Here is a 17,354-nt window from a genome sequence, read left to right on the forward strand (position 1 = left end):
TGCTACCGGCACCCTTATTTCTAGAGCACCAGGCTTTTAATAAGGCCCAATGTCTGTTATTTATAGTGCAACAAAGTTGTAGTACAAGGACAGGGAAAAGAAGCTATGCCAATAATGTTTCAGTGGGGTGTGAGTTTGATCATCGCTGGTAAAGAGGCATTCTAATTGCCACTTAATAATCAATTGTAATGAGTAAATAGTTGCTACATTTAACATTAATGTAAAAGATGTAGCCCTAAAAATGGATTGGTCCCGGAACAGGAATCCAATGCCACATAACAGTATTTAACATATATTGGGTTTTTAAATTTGAGACTACAGAATAAGCATTCTTGTTTGTAACAGTACTTATTCATTACAGTTAAAGCAAATTAAAGTAAACGGAACCTAGCATTAACTTAGTGGTCTGCGTTTCTGAAAGAATCTGACCTTGTAGAGCTGTTTTTACCAAAATGTTGCTACCTTAAGAGGAATTTTCAATGCTTGCAGTATACCATCACCTTGCTAGTAGGTTATCATACTGGTGAAAAATCAATACCGTGACATCCCTACTTTCAACCTCTAATCCTTCACACAGGGGTCAAACTAGTTGCAAGCGACAAGCCGGCCATAACAAAAAAAAAAAAAAAAAAAAAAAAAAAAACACGCACTATCCCAGTTCACCCCCTCATAAGTTACACCACCCGTGCCCACCCCCAACTCACAACTTTGTTATACCTGTAAATATAAATGTACTCTCTAATAACAGAGCAACATCTGACCTCACACTTCAAGGAGTTTATTAAACAGAGACAAGACAAACATGAACATGACAACATTTAACAATGGACAGACTTTTCAAATGCCCGATGACTCACTTCAGCAAGATCTCCCCCACACCGATATATTGTACAAACCAAATAGTTTAAGCGCCTGTAAACTAGGCAGGCATCTACATTCCCTAAACTCTAGGACCAAAAGGGACAATAGAGTTTGTCAAACTGCGCCAATGTTTTTGCCATTAAAAATTAAAATGTGGCCCATCAGGTTTCCTCCGCATCGTCCCTAGAACCAACTTGGCCGCTGGGATGCTGTAAATGCCTTATGGGAGGGACAGGGCCTCCTAGTCCTTGTCTTACCACTTCTCTTTGTGTGTTTTCTCTGTTTCCTGCCACTGTGGTCCAGCCTGGACCTATAGCAGTGCAGTTCTTCATGTTTTCCTTTTGGCGAATAACACCCATGGGATACCCTTGTGGCACTCCTGGGTGGAGGTAGACACTTGTACCTCTTGGGTGTGTTTTGGGGCATCTGTGTGATGTCCACAGAGCAGGGTATGAGCTTGTGGCAGCTACATGCTGACTTGGCAGTGGTTCCGAGAGTCCTCAATTTTTGGGACACCCAGGCCCTACCATAGGAATCAATGGATTCCCGATATAGAACAAGATGGCCACTGTGGTCTCTTGGTTTGTATTGCCTTTTGCCTTGTTTCCCAAAGTCCTGGCAAGCCCAGACTCTGTGCCTTCCTCCTCACTGGCTGTTGGGTGGAAATACCATACATGGCTGAGGGGCTGCCTCCTGTCAGACTGACTGGAGTCCTGCCAGGGGCTGTGTGTTGTGGGTACACCCTTGGGGTGGGACCTGTGTGAATGGAGTCTGAAGTGAACACACATTCTATGTTGTGGGTGTCTGGTTTCTGTGTGTGACACAATGACTGAGACGGCCCTGACTGAAACTGACATGAATGCAGTGTAGTGTGCTGAAAGGCTGGGTGCTTGCCCCAATCCACATTGTTATGGGAATCTGGGCAGAGTGAATAGCCTGAATGCCTGTGAGCCTGATTGGATGCCTGCCTCCATGAATGAATAAATGCCCTTCTGCATGATTGGTTGACTGAGCCTGGCTCAGCTAGAGTGAATGGCGATCAGATATGTATATCTGGGGACCTATCACTTACCAATTTGTTCAGAAGCTGAAGTCAAAGCGGAATCAAGAAGAAGCTGTTCCTTGAAGCCCAGCTGGAGGAGAAGTCTGCTGCTGCACTTTCTTCGTGTAATCCAAAAGTTGCTGTGTTCTTCCAAGGACTGATCCCCAAGCTACAAGGGACCATCGTGCAAACTGCTGCTCTTCTTCCGAAGTGCCCTGGAAGCCAGTCCTGTGTGCCTGCATTTGGAAAAGGGGTCTTCGTGAGTCCTGAAGGTTGCCCGGATATCTAGAGTCAAAGTAAGCCATTGGTGTCACCCAGGGTCCAGAGGTGACCGCTTGAAGCCGTTGCAGTCTACCACCCAGTAGAGGGAGTACCCTGGCATAGTGCTGCTGGACACCGGAGCTGCAAAAGTTCCAAACAGCCCAAGAATATTTCAAAGGACATCCTTGCCATCTTCAGCGACCACTTCTTCCCGCCAGAGGGAGTCCAGAGCTGCGGAGGGCAGAGGAAGGTCCGCCGGTGGGTTTCCACCACCAGAAAGTAACAAGACATCCCGAGGTCCCGCGTGGAGTCCAGGTCGCCAGAAGCCGTCTAGAGGTTCGTGCTACGGCTTCAGAACCAAAGAACCGAAAGTCTAACAACCGCATAAATCCGAATCCCAACACCAAAAGTGATCTATGCACACGTCACCACCATAAGTCATCCGAGGTCTTACTTGCATCTGCCAAGCTTTTAAGGAGCCCCCAGTAAGTTTAGTCACAGGACTCCTACAGTCAGAGAAATCATCGACCAAAGGAGAGCACTGCAAAGCGTAAAACTTCGGCGCATCAGGGAGACTTTGGTTCAATTTTTCTTGTGGATTCAGCATCCCAGTGGCTCCTTCCAAAGGGGGTGGTCGGGGTGCATCTTCAGAGGGAATCGTTGAGTGAAACCGAGAAACTCTGCCACTTTGCCTGCCAAGGCACCAAAGGTACTGTGAGGAGGAAGAGCATCTTCTAGCCTCTGGAATCGTCCAAGGGTCCGGATTCATCTTGGATCCTGTTCTCCTGTGGCCTCTGAAGTACTTTGGGGTGGTAGAACCTTTAAGAAGAAAGTAAAGGGTTATTGACCCTTATTGGACTGGGCTGTAAAAGACAAGATAAGTTACTCCCCAACAGTTCCATTACAGGTTGCCCAGGTTGGGGGGGGGGGCGGGGGAGATCCTCACACAGAATGGTTTATCTAGTCTAAAGAAAGCATTCTGCCACAGTTCATAACTAACCTGCCTTTCTTTCCTGGTCTATGCTGATAAGCATGTTAATTCTTAAGTGAGGTCTATTTAAATTTGTCTGCAGTTGGTGCATTTATTACTGAATTTAAGTATTGTGTGGTACCACAGAGTGTATATATTTGCCATTATTTGAATAAGTATTGCCAAAGTACAAAGTGTTATTATTTAAATGTATGTATATTACTGAACATTATTTTATATAAAGAAGTTGTTTTATCACCTAACATAGTGTGTGGACATTCCTTTGTGGGGCTTGGGGACTGCTGTACTTAAGAACCAGCCTGCACCACCTCCTGAAAGCTTAAGCCTTGATTGCTCGTCTATTGCTACCCATCGCTAGGGGCGTTTTGTGCCTTTACTCAACCATATAGAACAGCCGCTATGAGCATCGTTGTTAGAATGTTTCCTTTAACCATGCAGTGGACAGACCAGTCGCAGTATATGGCCAAGGATAACCGTTCCTGGATCCCAATGAAAAGCCTCTGCCATGAATGTTCATTACTGTACGACAAAGTCATTCTCTTTTAGGGCATTCTCACCACATGTGCAGTAAAGATCCAGAAGCCCGACATGGGCTCACTGAAGAGTGCGGGTTACTACCTTTATAGTTTGTAATCTCTGACAATTCTTGGACCTTTTGACCTCATCCAGATACAATTCCAGTGTCTATACGAAAAGTGTCTTAGTAGATCTTTGTGCTAGGATTTCATATAGGCCCCTAGTACATTAGCACGGGATGTGAACAGAATCTGATAATTGTCTTTTGTCATTATTTCAGTGAATTTCTCCAATATTATCGTTGGCGTGTAGCAGCTTCCCTAATTGACTGACTTTTGCATGACCCAATGTCTTACTTTAAAATATTGTAGCCGCTCAGACTTGTGCAAAGTTGATTATCATTTGTCAATTTGAAAATATTTAATTTTTTCATTTCCGAATAGCTAAAGGGCTGCAAGGCAGGCATAAAGTCTGGGTTTTCATTTATCGGTTATGACTGTCACATGAACGTTGTGAGTACACAGGAGACTGCCAGTTTGTCCCTCACTTCGAATACTGAATTAATGACTGAGTTTAAGTACAGGGAGCTGGGTTGTGTCTGCTTTGGTAGCCAGAGAACTCTCAATAATAGTGTCCCACTAACTGCTGTATCCATATGCCACCACTGATTAGTGGAATCAATCTTGCACCATTTCCTGCCTAATCATAATTGAACGGTCTGATATATATGCAAGTTGGGGCAATCTAACTTTTTGTAAATTCTGGCCTTTAAATAAGAAATAAATAAATCTCTCCCCACATACAAAGTGCATTATATCTCTGTAGTTTTTGCGAATTCCATGTGGGAGAGGGTATTGTGGGAAATAAAGGAGGCAGGGTGACATTAATTTTGATGGCATAGATTCTTCCAAATCAGGATATAGTAAATGTCCTCCAACTAGCTATGTTTTTTCCGAATTTTGGCCATTAGACTAGAGCACTGTAGTTGGCCTCATATAAAAGTCTAAAATGTTAAGCATGCAATTTACTGCTAAGTAGTGAGCCACGTTTCTTGCCCATTGAAACGGGAGCAAGTTCTCCAATTCCATTTAAATGCCCCGCGAGATTAGTAATTCGGAAAGTTCTGATTTTGTAAAATTGACTTTAAATCGAGGTACACCTCATACTGTCAAAGGCCAATTAAGCGGACCTCTAGAGAAGAAGTGGAGCTCTGAAGTGTTGTTTTGGAGATATCTGCAGGAGGGACGCCTCAGGTGTACATCGTGAACATGTTTCATCTGCTGAACAGAATGCTATAAAGCAATCATGAAGGGCTTTCATTTTAGATATTTCATCATGAGGTTTGTGCTCCAGTTTCTATTTTACAAGGTTTGTATACATGCCAGATTGGTTTTTGCTTTCAAGGAATGTGCTAGGAGGTGATCAGCTTTATTGTTCATTTTAAAACAAATAAGCACCTTAAATTCACCTGAGCCCTTTCGGCTTTATTACAAGCAAATGTGTTTATTTAGCCTCTAATTGATATTATTTTTCATAGAGCTTTAGCAGAGTCCATCTGATTGTGCTTTGTTTCTAAGAGGCGTAGATCAGAGGTTACTCAGTCTAGTTCCACTGTCCATGGTCTGCCAGAATCTCTTCCCCGATCACTGCCTTGAACATGCTCCAGTTACGGTTTAGCTTGGGTCATTGGAAGCAAAAAGCTTTTTAAATGTGATCTGTGCCTCTTTACAAATTATGGGACCCCCAAAAGATGACTCGGGAGAGCCCATACTCATCCTGTAGCGTAAGGGGTTTTACGGCTCATTGTTAGCTTAATTGAGCAATGGCAACGCAGAGTACTATTTCCCATGACTACCTCATCAGAAGCAACTACAAAATATCTGATGATAAAATAGTGAATTCTGCCACATAATTTGGATACATGGGAGAAGGCATGGTCTGTCTTGTAATGTGCTCCAGGTGTCAAAGATACCTAGGTTTGCTAATTCCTTTTTCAGTGCTCCCAAAGTTTTCTTTACTTGTGCCTGCATTCCTAACGAGTGATCCAGTTTTAGCCATAAAGACATCTAAATCACCAACCAGGAGAAGTTCACTTTTAACAAAGTGGAAGTGGGAGAGGTTTAGTAAGAACTCTAAAAATAATTAATTCTTCCCTTGCAAAATTAGGAGCATAAAACGAGGCCATTCTCATTACCCTTTGACCTAATTTTCGGGATGCCAAACCATAACGCCCTATGGGGTCTAATAGTGTTTCCACCACATCAAACATGGACTCCCTGTGGCATAGTATGGCAACCCGACAGTCTAATTTGATGCTGAAGACAATCTAAGAGGAGAACAGCCTGTGCTTAAGTATGTTTCTATTTTTGTGCATCAACCTAATCTCTTAGATGAATGCAATGTCTATGCCTTCGCCAATAATTAGTTAGAATATGGGCGTTCTTTCTTCTCCTAAAGCTGAATGACAAGCTTAATCATGAGTCAAAGATGTGAATGCATACTCCAAGAACATTCACCGGAAGCTATATGTCAGTAAATTGAGCAATACCCCTTGCATTCGCTAGACCCACAAGCCGTACCACCACTTTGCAGATTGAGAGTTCATGTATTTTTGTTCTGCCTTCGGCTACTGTTTTGGATGATGTAGGGTGGTGCACTTCAGCATAAGAGGTAAGAGGCGACCACTACTTTGGCCAGCTCCCTCAGTCACATTAATATGGTAAAAATTGCTGACCAGCTAATTTTTTTATTACTTCTCTTACAGGAGGTCTCATTTGATAGTCACGTCCAAATAGTTAGCTTGAAAGCGGTCTAAGGTAATTCATGTTTGTTGAACACGTTTGCTAAAAGTGATTTATCTAATTCCTTTCATTGCCCATTTCTGTCAATTTTGTGGTCTAAACGCTGCCACAAAGTGATGGGGCAATGCATTACAACTAGTACACTTGAGTAGTAACTTGTACATACTCATTTCTTGCGTTTTATTCCAAAAGAGGTTAGTGCTTGTGTACCACATTTTATATTCTGATGCAATATGACATTTGTTTTGCTTTCCGTAAAATTGTATTTGTTCTTGTGATGATCTCAACTTTTTTCAAATGTATTAAATTCTTTATATCAATATGATATATAACTTGTTTATATTTATTGGGAGGTGTTCAACAATGCAATTTAATTTGTACGATTGTTACTTTGCATCCACTTTGTTTAAATAAAAATTCAGTATGTATATTTAGCATCCCAACTAGAAATCATGCCATTGACCATATGTATAAAGTACGCATTTTGATTTTCCCTAAAACTGTTTAAATTTAGCCTGTGGAGGAACAAATGTGTTTTGAATAAATCCTAGAGACTTGCATTGGTATTTTAAAGCATTCCTTCTTATATTTAAATTGCCCAACATAACAGCTTCTCGTGCATATATTTTGGCTACTAGCATGAACAACATTCATTAGAACAGTTTTATGTTCTCCAAATAACAAATGCCCGATTCAAATTCCTCTCTGCGCTTTTCAATTTCTTCTAGCACCTACGCATAAGCCTGGCATCCGTCAGCCAACAGCACTGTTATTTTGGTCATATCTGAATGGTTCATACAACCTATACTTAGAGATTCCAAGTTTTAACCTTCACAATGAGCGATTGTAAAGCTAAGCTAATGGTAACAAAACTATACAGTACATGTCATATCAGCTACGCATTGCGGTCTGTCCCCACTCACGCTGCACATTCGAGAAGTATCTAGTGTGAACATGCCAAAGTCCGCAAATTGCCACAAGTGTATGTGCTTGAGAATACAGGTTTGCAAGTGAGCAAATGTTGGATTGAAAAATCAATCCTGGCATAGGGCAGTAAAAGACCTGGGCATCGGATTTTGCAAATAAATAACAGCTGTTGTTCAGGAAAACAAATTATGTAGCAAACTTGGTGCAACATGTTAAGTGTTTTTTTTTATCATCACCTTTCCTCATTGCTGAAGAATATGTTTAACAAATACTCTAAAATGGCTTTATATCATAACAGTTCTATGCAATACCAAGATTGTTTTATCAGAAACTTTGCCCCTTGAAACAGATTATATTTAGAAAGGGATTTACTCACGTAGCAATTTTCCAAAAACATGAATTTTTTTGGTTGCATCCCTTTATTTAATTTCAATTCTTTATAAAAAAATAAACAAAAAACAACTGTATTACAACCAGAACTGGTGAGTCAATTATATTAGCATACATAGCTGGTAAAAAGCTCATCACAAGTAAAGTGCATACATGGCGGGCAGCGACCTGATCATATCCCAACTTGCCTACATCAAAGAGACCAGTCGAACTAAACCACCCACCCTGTACTACAGCATTACAAGCGTCCACATTTCTTACTTCATAGTCCCCCCAAAAGGACCCCACTGCCCTCCTATCCTCTCCAAACTCTCAAAACACATTCATGGTGGTCTTAAATTAAGAATGGTAGTTGAGCTGATCTAGAAACTCATCCCATCTCGAACACAAGCGGTCAGCTCCTGCTCTAACCACTCTCCGTATGTCTCTCTGAAGACGTCCATCTTGGCAAGTCGCACTGCCAGTCTGCAAGAGCAGGGGGTTGCATTGCAATCCTCTGCTTAAACAAAATCTGCCCAAGTGCAATGAACTTCCAATTGACTTTCCCATTCTTCCGCCTTGGATTTCTACCAAGCACGGGTGGACTGGGCTACAGGGAACTCGGGAGATTTCCCGGTAGGCCTCTGAGCCTTGGGCCTCTTTTGTGTAGTATTTACAAATGTTCTCATAAGAAAAGGGTTGCGATTGCTGAAAATGTGTAACATGGGGCCACATTGAACATTATTTCCAGGGCCTCTTTTGTTTCCCAGTCCACCCCTGCTACCAGGTATACACACCATGGGGCTATGCTCCAGTTCCCAGCCAGACAGCAACTTCTTGTCATGTCGACATTCCAATATCATATGCAAAAAAGTAGCCGATGGGGCAGCACATTTGGGAGACGCCGCCGGGATCAAACTTACTGATGCGTGCCGGTGCCATGTACACTCACTATGCACGTATTTGATCAGTTTCAGCCTTGCGTACGGCGAAACTTCTGTAATGAAGATGCAGGTTCAGCGCAGTATAAAGGAACGCACTTTTCAGTTGCGAGAATAGCCCTGTAAAAAAGGGATGTTTGAGAAATATTCATAATAAAACTAATCCTCAAATACAAAAGCAAGGCAAGTATAATTAAAAACTTAGTGGTAGGACGAAAGGCAGCAAATGGGCCTTAAACAAAGCTTGTTTTTGCAGAAAACGCGTGTTAGCATTTTGTGTGTGGAAAAAGTTGTCTTGGCTGGAGGCTTAGTGCAGAGTCTATGATCCCAGGCTAGTGTTAAAAGAAGTGTACACTGGTTGATATTTTTCGAGGTCAGTGATTAGAGCTCACAGGCTCTGCCAGTCAATAATGAAAGAATGACCATTTTAGAATTAAAAAATAGTTTGTAAAATACGATTTTCTAATGGAGCCAAAGGGACCCACAGTGGTTTCAAACTGCCCCAACGTACAGTTTTTGGGAAAAAGGTTAAAGTGTCCCCGATATACAACATTTGTATAACTGTGCGTCCGTGGCTCAAGGCTCTGGCAGTGGCATGGTGGAAAGCACTTCTCGTGTGAACCAGCATGAGGCGACCAGGTCAGTTGATTAAAAGGTTCCGCTGGTCGTCTCAAATGTTTCAATGAATTAACTGTTGTGGGAACTGGGGGTGGATTGTGATGTCACATACTGCAATAGACGGTGGTGTTGGAAGGCTCATGGACCCAATCACTGAACGTAATGTATGCTTTTCTAAAAGGGTTCAAAGTGTGAACTCCAATCAGCTTTGTGTGGGGAGATTCTCATGTTTTGGTTTTTTGATTGATATTTTATTTCTATCGCGCTCGTACACAAGTGTTTCAAGTATCAATTATTTTGTATCTTATAAAAAGTCTAGGTTTGGGGGCGTTTCATGGAAGGCACCTTTTCATGCAGTTCTGTTGCCGCGTTCGGTTTCAATTTGCTGTCCCAGATGCGTCTGGGCCCTGAATAAAACTTTGTTACTTCATGCACCAGCACACACTACTTGTTGACTACTTTTGTAATTTTTTGATGAGTTTACCAAGGTGAACCCTCGAAGGAAGGCATGGCATCAAATTAAGACAGACAAGTGATCACAGTTCAAGGGTTAAACTGTAAAATGGGCAAGATAAACGCCTAATCTAAACCCAAATCTAAGATGAGAGCACTGGGCCATTCCTTATAACACTTACCCACTGTGTCATGTACTCATTCAAAATGGTACTCAAAATGGTACTTGGTTATCTTGTTAGCTTGTCGCGATATTGAGGCAATTTCCTGAACATTTGATTAAGTGGTGCATGCATCCATCCAATAGGATGCCATTATCCCACCTTACCCAATACACACGAGTGACACAATGGCCCATTTACAACATCAGAGAAAATATTCTCCCAATAGGGGTGCCCACAGGGAGCGCAAGTGTGTTCTGTTCTAGCAGTAAATGAAGACCCTGGGGAGGAGCCAGAGGGAGCAGTTCAGATAGGACAGAGAAAATGTTCTTTTTCTAGATAGTGGAGCAACAAGATCATGCATTAAGGAAGAAGGATTTCAATTATCTAACAAAGGTTTGGACACACAAGGCTTTTCGGGGACAATTTTGAAAAAGATCTGACAAAAGATTTACCCCTGACAATAGGGACACTGCACATTGTAGCACCATTACCGTATTCAAAAGACGCTCCCATCAATATTCTGGGGAGGGACCTATTAACCCCTTAAGTGACAAGGACAAGGTATCTCGTCCTTTTTTGGCACTGCACTTTGTGCAATCCCTGCAGAGCATAATGCGTGCCGACGTGAAACTGGAAGTAAATTTCACTGTGGCAGCCATTTTCGGCTGCCGCGGTGAAGGAGAAGGTAGTTTTCCCCTTTCCCTCCCTCGATCTCAGGCATTTATTTGTCATTTTGATCGAGAGAGGTGTCGTTGGAAAGGGGAGACGCTCGACCCTTTCCAACGACACCTTCCTTGAAGCACTGCTGGGCGCGAATAGCTTGATCCGCATCCAACAATGCCACTAGACCACCAAGGATCGGTTTTCGAGGTGGAGGCGAGATGGCCAGTCACTATGTAAGCGGCCGTCGCCCCCCTACCCCACCAAAGCATGTGGGAGCACGTTTTGCCCACCCAAGGGGCGCACACTAATGTGCCCATTCGCCCCAAGGGAAGTGGCAAAACAAAAACAAGTTTGTGCACGGTTTTGATGGGGGTATTAGTGTGGGGGGGCACTAAACCACAATTGAGTTATGTATTGAAAAGGGCCCCCCCCCAGTGCATGGGGGCATCTCATCTAGCCCTCCCTGGGGGCAGATTTCTGCCCCTAGGAAGGGGTACATGAGTTGCCCCCCCCATCCATTTGAGGTGGGGGCACCAGCAATCTTGGGACTGCCATCCCAATGGATGGGGCAGATGGGCACAAGTGGCAAAACAAAAACCAGCTAATTTTGTAATGGAAAGGGGGTGGCCATCTCTCCCCTCCTCCCCCCACAATGGAGGGGAGAATCTCATGCAGCCCTCCTTGGGGGCAGATTTCTGCCCCTATGTTCCACCCTAAACCATCAGTCATTTATGTCATGAAAGGGGGTATCCCTCTCCCCCCTCACTCCAAGTGGATGGGGTGGCATCTCATGTAACCCTCCCTGGGGGCAGATTTCTGGCCCCATCTGCCTCCAGGGAGGGCTACATGAGATGCCCCCCCTATCCGTTTAAGGGTGTTGGCGGGGGAAGGGAGAGAAGAGGGCCATCAGAAAACTTGGGACAGGCCCCAAAGGATGGGGCAGTAGGTTTTGGCCACCCTGGGGGCAGATGGGCACAGTAATGTGCCCATCTGCCCCTAGGTAAGTGGTAAAACAAAGAAATAAAATTAGGCTTGCTTTTAGGGGGAGCTGGGGGCACCCTAAACCACCAGTGATTTTGTTGTAATGCAAAGGGGGGTGTACCTCTCCCCCCGCAGCCCAAGTGGATGGGGGGGCATCTCATGAGGGATACATGAGATGCTCCCCCCATCCATTTGGGGGGGAGAGAGGGCCACCAGAAGAGTTGACACAGGGCTTCCCCCAAAGCATGGGGCAGTACGTTTTGGCCACCCTAGGGGCAGATGGGCCCACTAATGTGCAAAATGGGCAAAAAACAAAAGTAGGCTTGCTGGAGGGCACCCCTAAACCACCAGCAACTGATGTCATGAAAAGGGGGGTGGCCCCCCCTGCCCACCCCAACTTGATGGGTAGGGCCTCTCATGTAGCCCTCCCTGGGGGCAGATGGGGCCAGAAATCTAGGAAGGGGCACATGTGTTTTTACCTGGGGTGCTGGGAGGAGGGGAGTGAGGGGGAGAATCAGTAGACCCCCAGGGATTGCTTGAAAGGGGGGCTGGGATCAGAGCGCAATCGTTATGATTTGTTTTTGCTGGTCTGACCATAGGTAACACATGTTTTTTGTTTCATTTATGTTTTTTATTATTCTACAGTTAGGGCCCATTGTCAGCGGGGTGGGTGGGACTGGGGCTGGATTGTTGGTGGTGTGGGTGGGAGTGGGCCATCTGAGGAGGGCTGGGACACATGCAGGGTCAGGCCACAAATTGCCACCCATGCCAGCCGAACATTGGTGTTTTCCTGGGAGCGGCCGTCACCCATGTGGGTTGACCTTCCGCAAGCCCAGGCTGCACTTCTGGCTGTGCTGCATTACAGATGTCACCTCCGGGGAGGAATGGGGATCCTGCCGGGGCTCCCCGGAACTGCCGCTGGACTTTGGGATGGTCAACCCACATGGAGACAGCGCCCAAGGCCAGGGACATCACTCCCCACCATCCTGGAACTGTGGCTGGCCTGCGTTACAACTTCTCCCGCTGGGAACGGATGCAGCCCCTGCCGGGTCTCCTTGGGACTGCCGCTGGGCTTGGGGACGGTAGACCCACATGGGAAACGAATGCCCAAGGCTGGGGATACCTAGGAACTCAATCCCCCCCGCCCACTTTTGCACTTTCTCACTGACAGTTCATCATGAGTGATCACGGACTAACACCAGAGCCGTGTACCTGAAATGTCCCAACACAGGGGCCAGGCAGAGTCAGGCTATTAAGGATAATTACACACACCCGACTTCCGTCACACTTATTTATTGTCACACGGATTTATTATTATTTTCTTTAGGTGCTTATACGATAAGAAAATACTGTTTCAGAGCGCCCACAGGGCAGGAAGGGAGCGAGGGTGGGAAATACATTACAACATACGTATCTCTGCGCAGGGGGGGGGGAATTGACAAACTTACTATGCCTTGCGAGTATTCAGAATGTGCAAGTGCAGAAAAGAAAAGGGAAGAGGGGGTAAGTGCTGGTGGGTCCGGACTCGTGGGGGAGCCATAGACGAAGTGCTAGGAATGTTGAGTTCTACACGGCCTGGGCCGAGGAGGTGTAAGTGCAAGCCTCCAGAGCGGAGGGTGTGAAATGCAAGTGCTGTGGATAGAAGGTGTGGGAGGTCAAGGCCCTGAGGATGCATAGGGGCCAAGGACACTGATTCAGCAACTGTGGGATTAGCAGGAGAGCAGGAGGGAAGGAGGAAGAAAGTGGAAAGTCTTGACCTTCCAGAATTTGAGAAGATCCTGCTAAAGGCGCAGGGGGGGGGGATGCTATGCCAAAAGAGGGAACCTGCAGAGGAAAGTCAGCGACCCCATGTCCTCTGTTTAGCAAACCGCTTTGAACAAGGAGTTGGTGCCAGAGGAACGAAGTGGTCCAGAGGGAGAGTATTCTGTGACAGAGTTGAAGATAGTGTGGTCCCTGGGCCCATACAGCCTTGTGGATGATGCAGAGGGATTTGAATTTAATCCGTGCAGCAACCTTGAACCATTGCAGACGTTTTAGTGCAGAAGAGATGCAGTCCCTGGGCTTAAGGCCAAGGAGAAGTCTTGCTGCCCTAATCTGGATAAGCTGGAGGGGTCGCAGAGTGGAAGAAGGAAGATTCAGGCAGAGGCTGTTACAGTAGTCAAGTCTAGAGAGAACCAGGGCTTGAGTCACATTGAGAAAAGGTAATATTCCTTTGAGAAGGAAGAGCTGATAGTTGGACTTCTTGGCAATTTCCTGAGTGTGAGGAAGGAAGGAGAGAGGAGTCTAAGAGGACTCCAAGGTTTCTGGTTTCAGTTGAAGGCGCGGGTGGGGGGGAGCCCAAGGAGGAAGGCCAGAGTGAGGGGAAGCAGGATGGGGCAGGGGTCCCAATGGGAAGGATCTCAGTTTTACAGGCGTTGAGGCAGAGATCATTGGAGGCGCACCAGGCTGGTAGGCAGCTAGGCAGTCAGGGATGATGGAGGGTCAGCAGGGAGTCTGAAGAAGAGCTGTGTGCTGTCTGCATAACCCTGGAAGTTGGAAGAAAAGAGGAGAGGAGTCGTGCAAGGTACATGTTAAAGAGCCACAGGGAGAATATAGAGCCCTTGGGGACACCACAGGTGGAGATGGAAGTAGGAGAGAAGGGGCCCAGGATGACTTGGTGTTAAGATGATTTCTGAACTCTGACCTGGTGGGCAGAGGTTGAGAAGGCCAGCCTAGTTTCATGGAACAGGGTACCCTTCTGGACAAACCAGACCAATCAAGGTAGCATTGAAGATGGTCAGACTAGGTCTCAGGAGGGGTGATGGAAAGCCCACAATGAGCACACACAGAGCAAGGACACTTCAAATTATTCTCAGTCAGATGTATGTCAAAAATACATCTACATTTATTAAAGTCCTTTTAAATCAAACAAAACACAATCAAAGACCAGTAGCAATACTTAAACTGACACAACACTATTATAAAACATATATACAGTAACAATTGGCCTAAAGGAATGGCAGACAGTAAGGGTCCACAACCTGTAAGGATAAATGGAGCAAATAGTGCAAATATACTTTAGGCAGTCCTTCACTTTATCAACCCTATCTGAGAGGCAGTCCAATCCCTAAGAAGAGTGGAGTCTTATGCTCAAATGTACTTTACGATGCAGAAGCACACGATCATGCAGTTGGGTAAAAACGGGGTTTCTTGCAGGGGCTGTAGCAGCTCAGGAATGCAGGTGAGGCAGTGAAGAGTAAGGTTCCACTATTCGAGGAGGGTCTCCCTAAGAGGGCAGAACAGGTTCCAAGAGTTAGGAATAAGACTGTAGCACAGGCTGCCTGCAGAAAGGTGAGTGGCCCTCAGGGGACACTTGTGCATAAAAATTGATGGATGCGACAGGGGCCACCATTAACGGTTGCAAGTACTCACCAACCCAAAGCGCACTCTGGACCAAACTTTGGCAGTCGAATCCACTTCAGTTGCGGGTTCAAATGCTGCAATTGTTCGGCTCTATCAGCTTGATTTCACTGCAACATGTCTCAGGGCAAAGGGAGTGAGGGGGGGAACAGCAGCAGCACACGCTCGAAGTTAGTTACCACGGTTGGGTGACACGGTGACCGTGTGCACTCTGGTTCAGGCGTGCTCTGCTAATTCCAGACCTAGGGCGCCTAGGTGAACAAAACTCAGCCGGAGGGTGCCTTCGACCCAGTGCTGACGATCTCCAAAGCCCAAGGGTTAACTGAAGACGGCGCAGTTCCAGAGCAAATGTCCTGCACAAGCTGCTCAGTTCACTGGTTGGCCCAGGAACACTTACGAGAAGACTCGCTTGCAGGTTAAGGTGGAGGTGCCGTGAATTGTTGATCCCACTATTCAAATGGGTCAAAGCGCCTTTGCAGACCTTAGTTCGATCAGAGGCAGAGGGGTCCTGCGTGACAACAGCAAGCTCAGGGTGTCAAACCTTCCAGCAGGTCACCAGCGGTTCCTCGATTCGGCTTCTTAGTTTCAGGATGCTTGGATCCCATCCTAGGTTCAGTGAGAACGCAAGAGATCGACCTGGCATGGGTGTTTGGAGCCTTCCCTTATCCAGACTCTCCTTCGCGCCAAAACAAACAGGACCCAATGGGAGATCTGCTCACAAAAAGGCACACCAGACGTGGCCCAATCATGGACCACGTTGGTCCCAGTCATTCCTAGCACACCAGACTCTCTGGCACCCAGGATGTGTATTGGAACTAGACAGTCCAGCCCACATCCTGTAGGCGCACACACAAGACATGCAGAAGCCCCCGAAAGCTTGACGTTTCGCGGGAGACTGCATGACCAAATAAGGCCTGTCCCGGGTTTGCTCGACCTGCGGAAGGTAAAGAGACAAGATGGCCAAAGGACAGAACAAAGGACCGCGTGGAATGGCCATTTAGGGGCCAAGTCACTGTCCATGGCCGAACGCAGTAAATGCGAAATACGCCACAAGAAAGGGTTACAAATATATGAATAATAACAGCTGCCATGACTGCTGTCCAAGGCACATTTGTACTTCTACCAAAAAATCCTTTGAGCTGTCCAGGGCCTTTGGAAACAAAAGGAAGACCCCGGCACACTGTATTGTAAGGTACTTTGTGCATTGGTAACATGTTGCAGAAAACCTGCAACATTGGAAAGGACTAAGGGAAACAAAGTCTCCCAGTACTGACTGTCTTTAAGGGCATGACAGTTTCCCCATAAAGTGAGCGAAAACCCAGCGGAGCACACCCGAAGGTTGTGCTCCACTGGCAAAAGTCAGGCTAGGCTTGTCAGACAACCGCAAAAAGTGGTTGGGGGGGGGGTTGAGGGGGTTCACAACTGGAGGGAAAACATAAAAGGGAATCTTTCCCAACACTTGGGAAAAGCGGTTAGTGAGAAAAGAGAACCACCAATCCAGTGCCCGTTCAGAGATACCAAGAGTATTGTGGAGCCTTTGTATGAGGATGGAATGGTTAACTGGCTCAAATGCAGAGGAGAGATTGAGAAGGCTTAGGACAGCTGGGGAGTTGGAGTCCAGAGATGCGAGCAGTTCTTCACGGGTGTTCAGAAGAGCAGTTTCCGTGCCTCTGGATGCTCAGAATCCAGGCTGATGGTCATGAAGTCCACCAACAAGTTCAGTGCGAGAGTTGAGTTGGGGCAAGGCCAGCTTCTCAAGCAACTTCCCCAGGCAGGGCAGGTAAAGTCAGAGGATGTTTTTTTCCAGGAGTGGGCACACAAGGCAGTGCTTAAAGGGGGGAGGGGGTGGATCCAGTGACAAAAGAGCGATTGCAGAAATCAGCACGAGCAGGGGCAAGAGCCGAAGTTATGCTTGATGGTCCTGAATGAGCATGGCGAGACCCATTTAGAAGAGACCTTCATGGAGCGGACAACAATGGTAACTTCCTCAGGTGTGACAGGAGAGAAGGAGGAGGGTGTGGTGGGGGGGGCTCCCCACACGGATAAAAGCAGAGCACAAAAGCACACTCTGGGCAAAGCAAAACGCACAAGGAACCAGCAATTCGGGAATGGCAGTTTAAACAGCGGAAAAATGCGGCGAGATCGGAGATGACAAGGAGGGAAATGCCTTTGCTCTTTTCAACACAGAACCACAACTTTCAAGAAGCCTCAAGGAAAAGGAACGTACGACCTGGGAATGCAGCTGACGAGCAGTGTATAGTGTGTCAAAAGTACACGGGACCCTTCCGCATTGATAGCCAAGGCGGGGAGAAGCAATTGCCACTGTGGAACTGTCCTTTACTCTGACAGAAAAGCAATGCCGAGTGC

At 46.1% G+C, this 17,354-nt stretch overlaps 1 protein-coding gene across 5 annotated transcripts in view; it reads right to left on the reverse strand.

The window, feature by feature from the left end:
* The window catches only part of YAE1 (YAE1 maturation factor of ABCE1), a 284,754-nt gene that overhangs the window by 169,968 nt on the left and 97,432 nt on the right, over positions 1-17,354 (reverse strand). For 2 of the 5 annotated variants that reach the window (XM_069613290.1, XM_069613288.1), the window contains one exon: positions 8,692-8,829. The exons of the other annotated variants lie outside the window; for them this stretch is intronic. The gene's annotated coding sequence lies outside the window, so the exon portion shown is untranslated. The remainder of the gene's footprint in view (positions 1-8,691; positions 8,830-17,354) is intronic. 5 annotated transcript variants of the gene reach the window in all.

This window comes from Ambystoma mexicanum, chromosome 5p (assembly GCF_040938575.1).
Source record: "Ambystoma mexicanum isolate Mex_15411 chromosome 5p, UKY_AmexF1_1, whole genome shotgun sequence".
NCBI lineage: Eukaryota > Metazoa > Chordata > Amphibia > Caudata > Ambystomatidae > Ambystoma > Ambystoma mexicanum.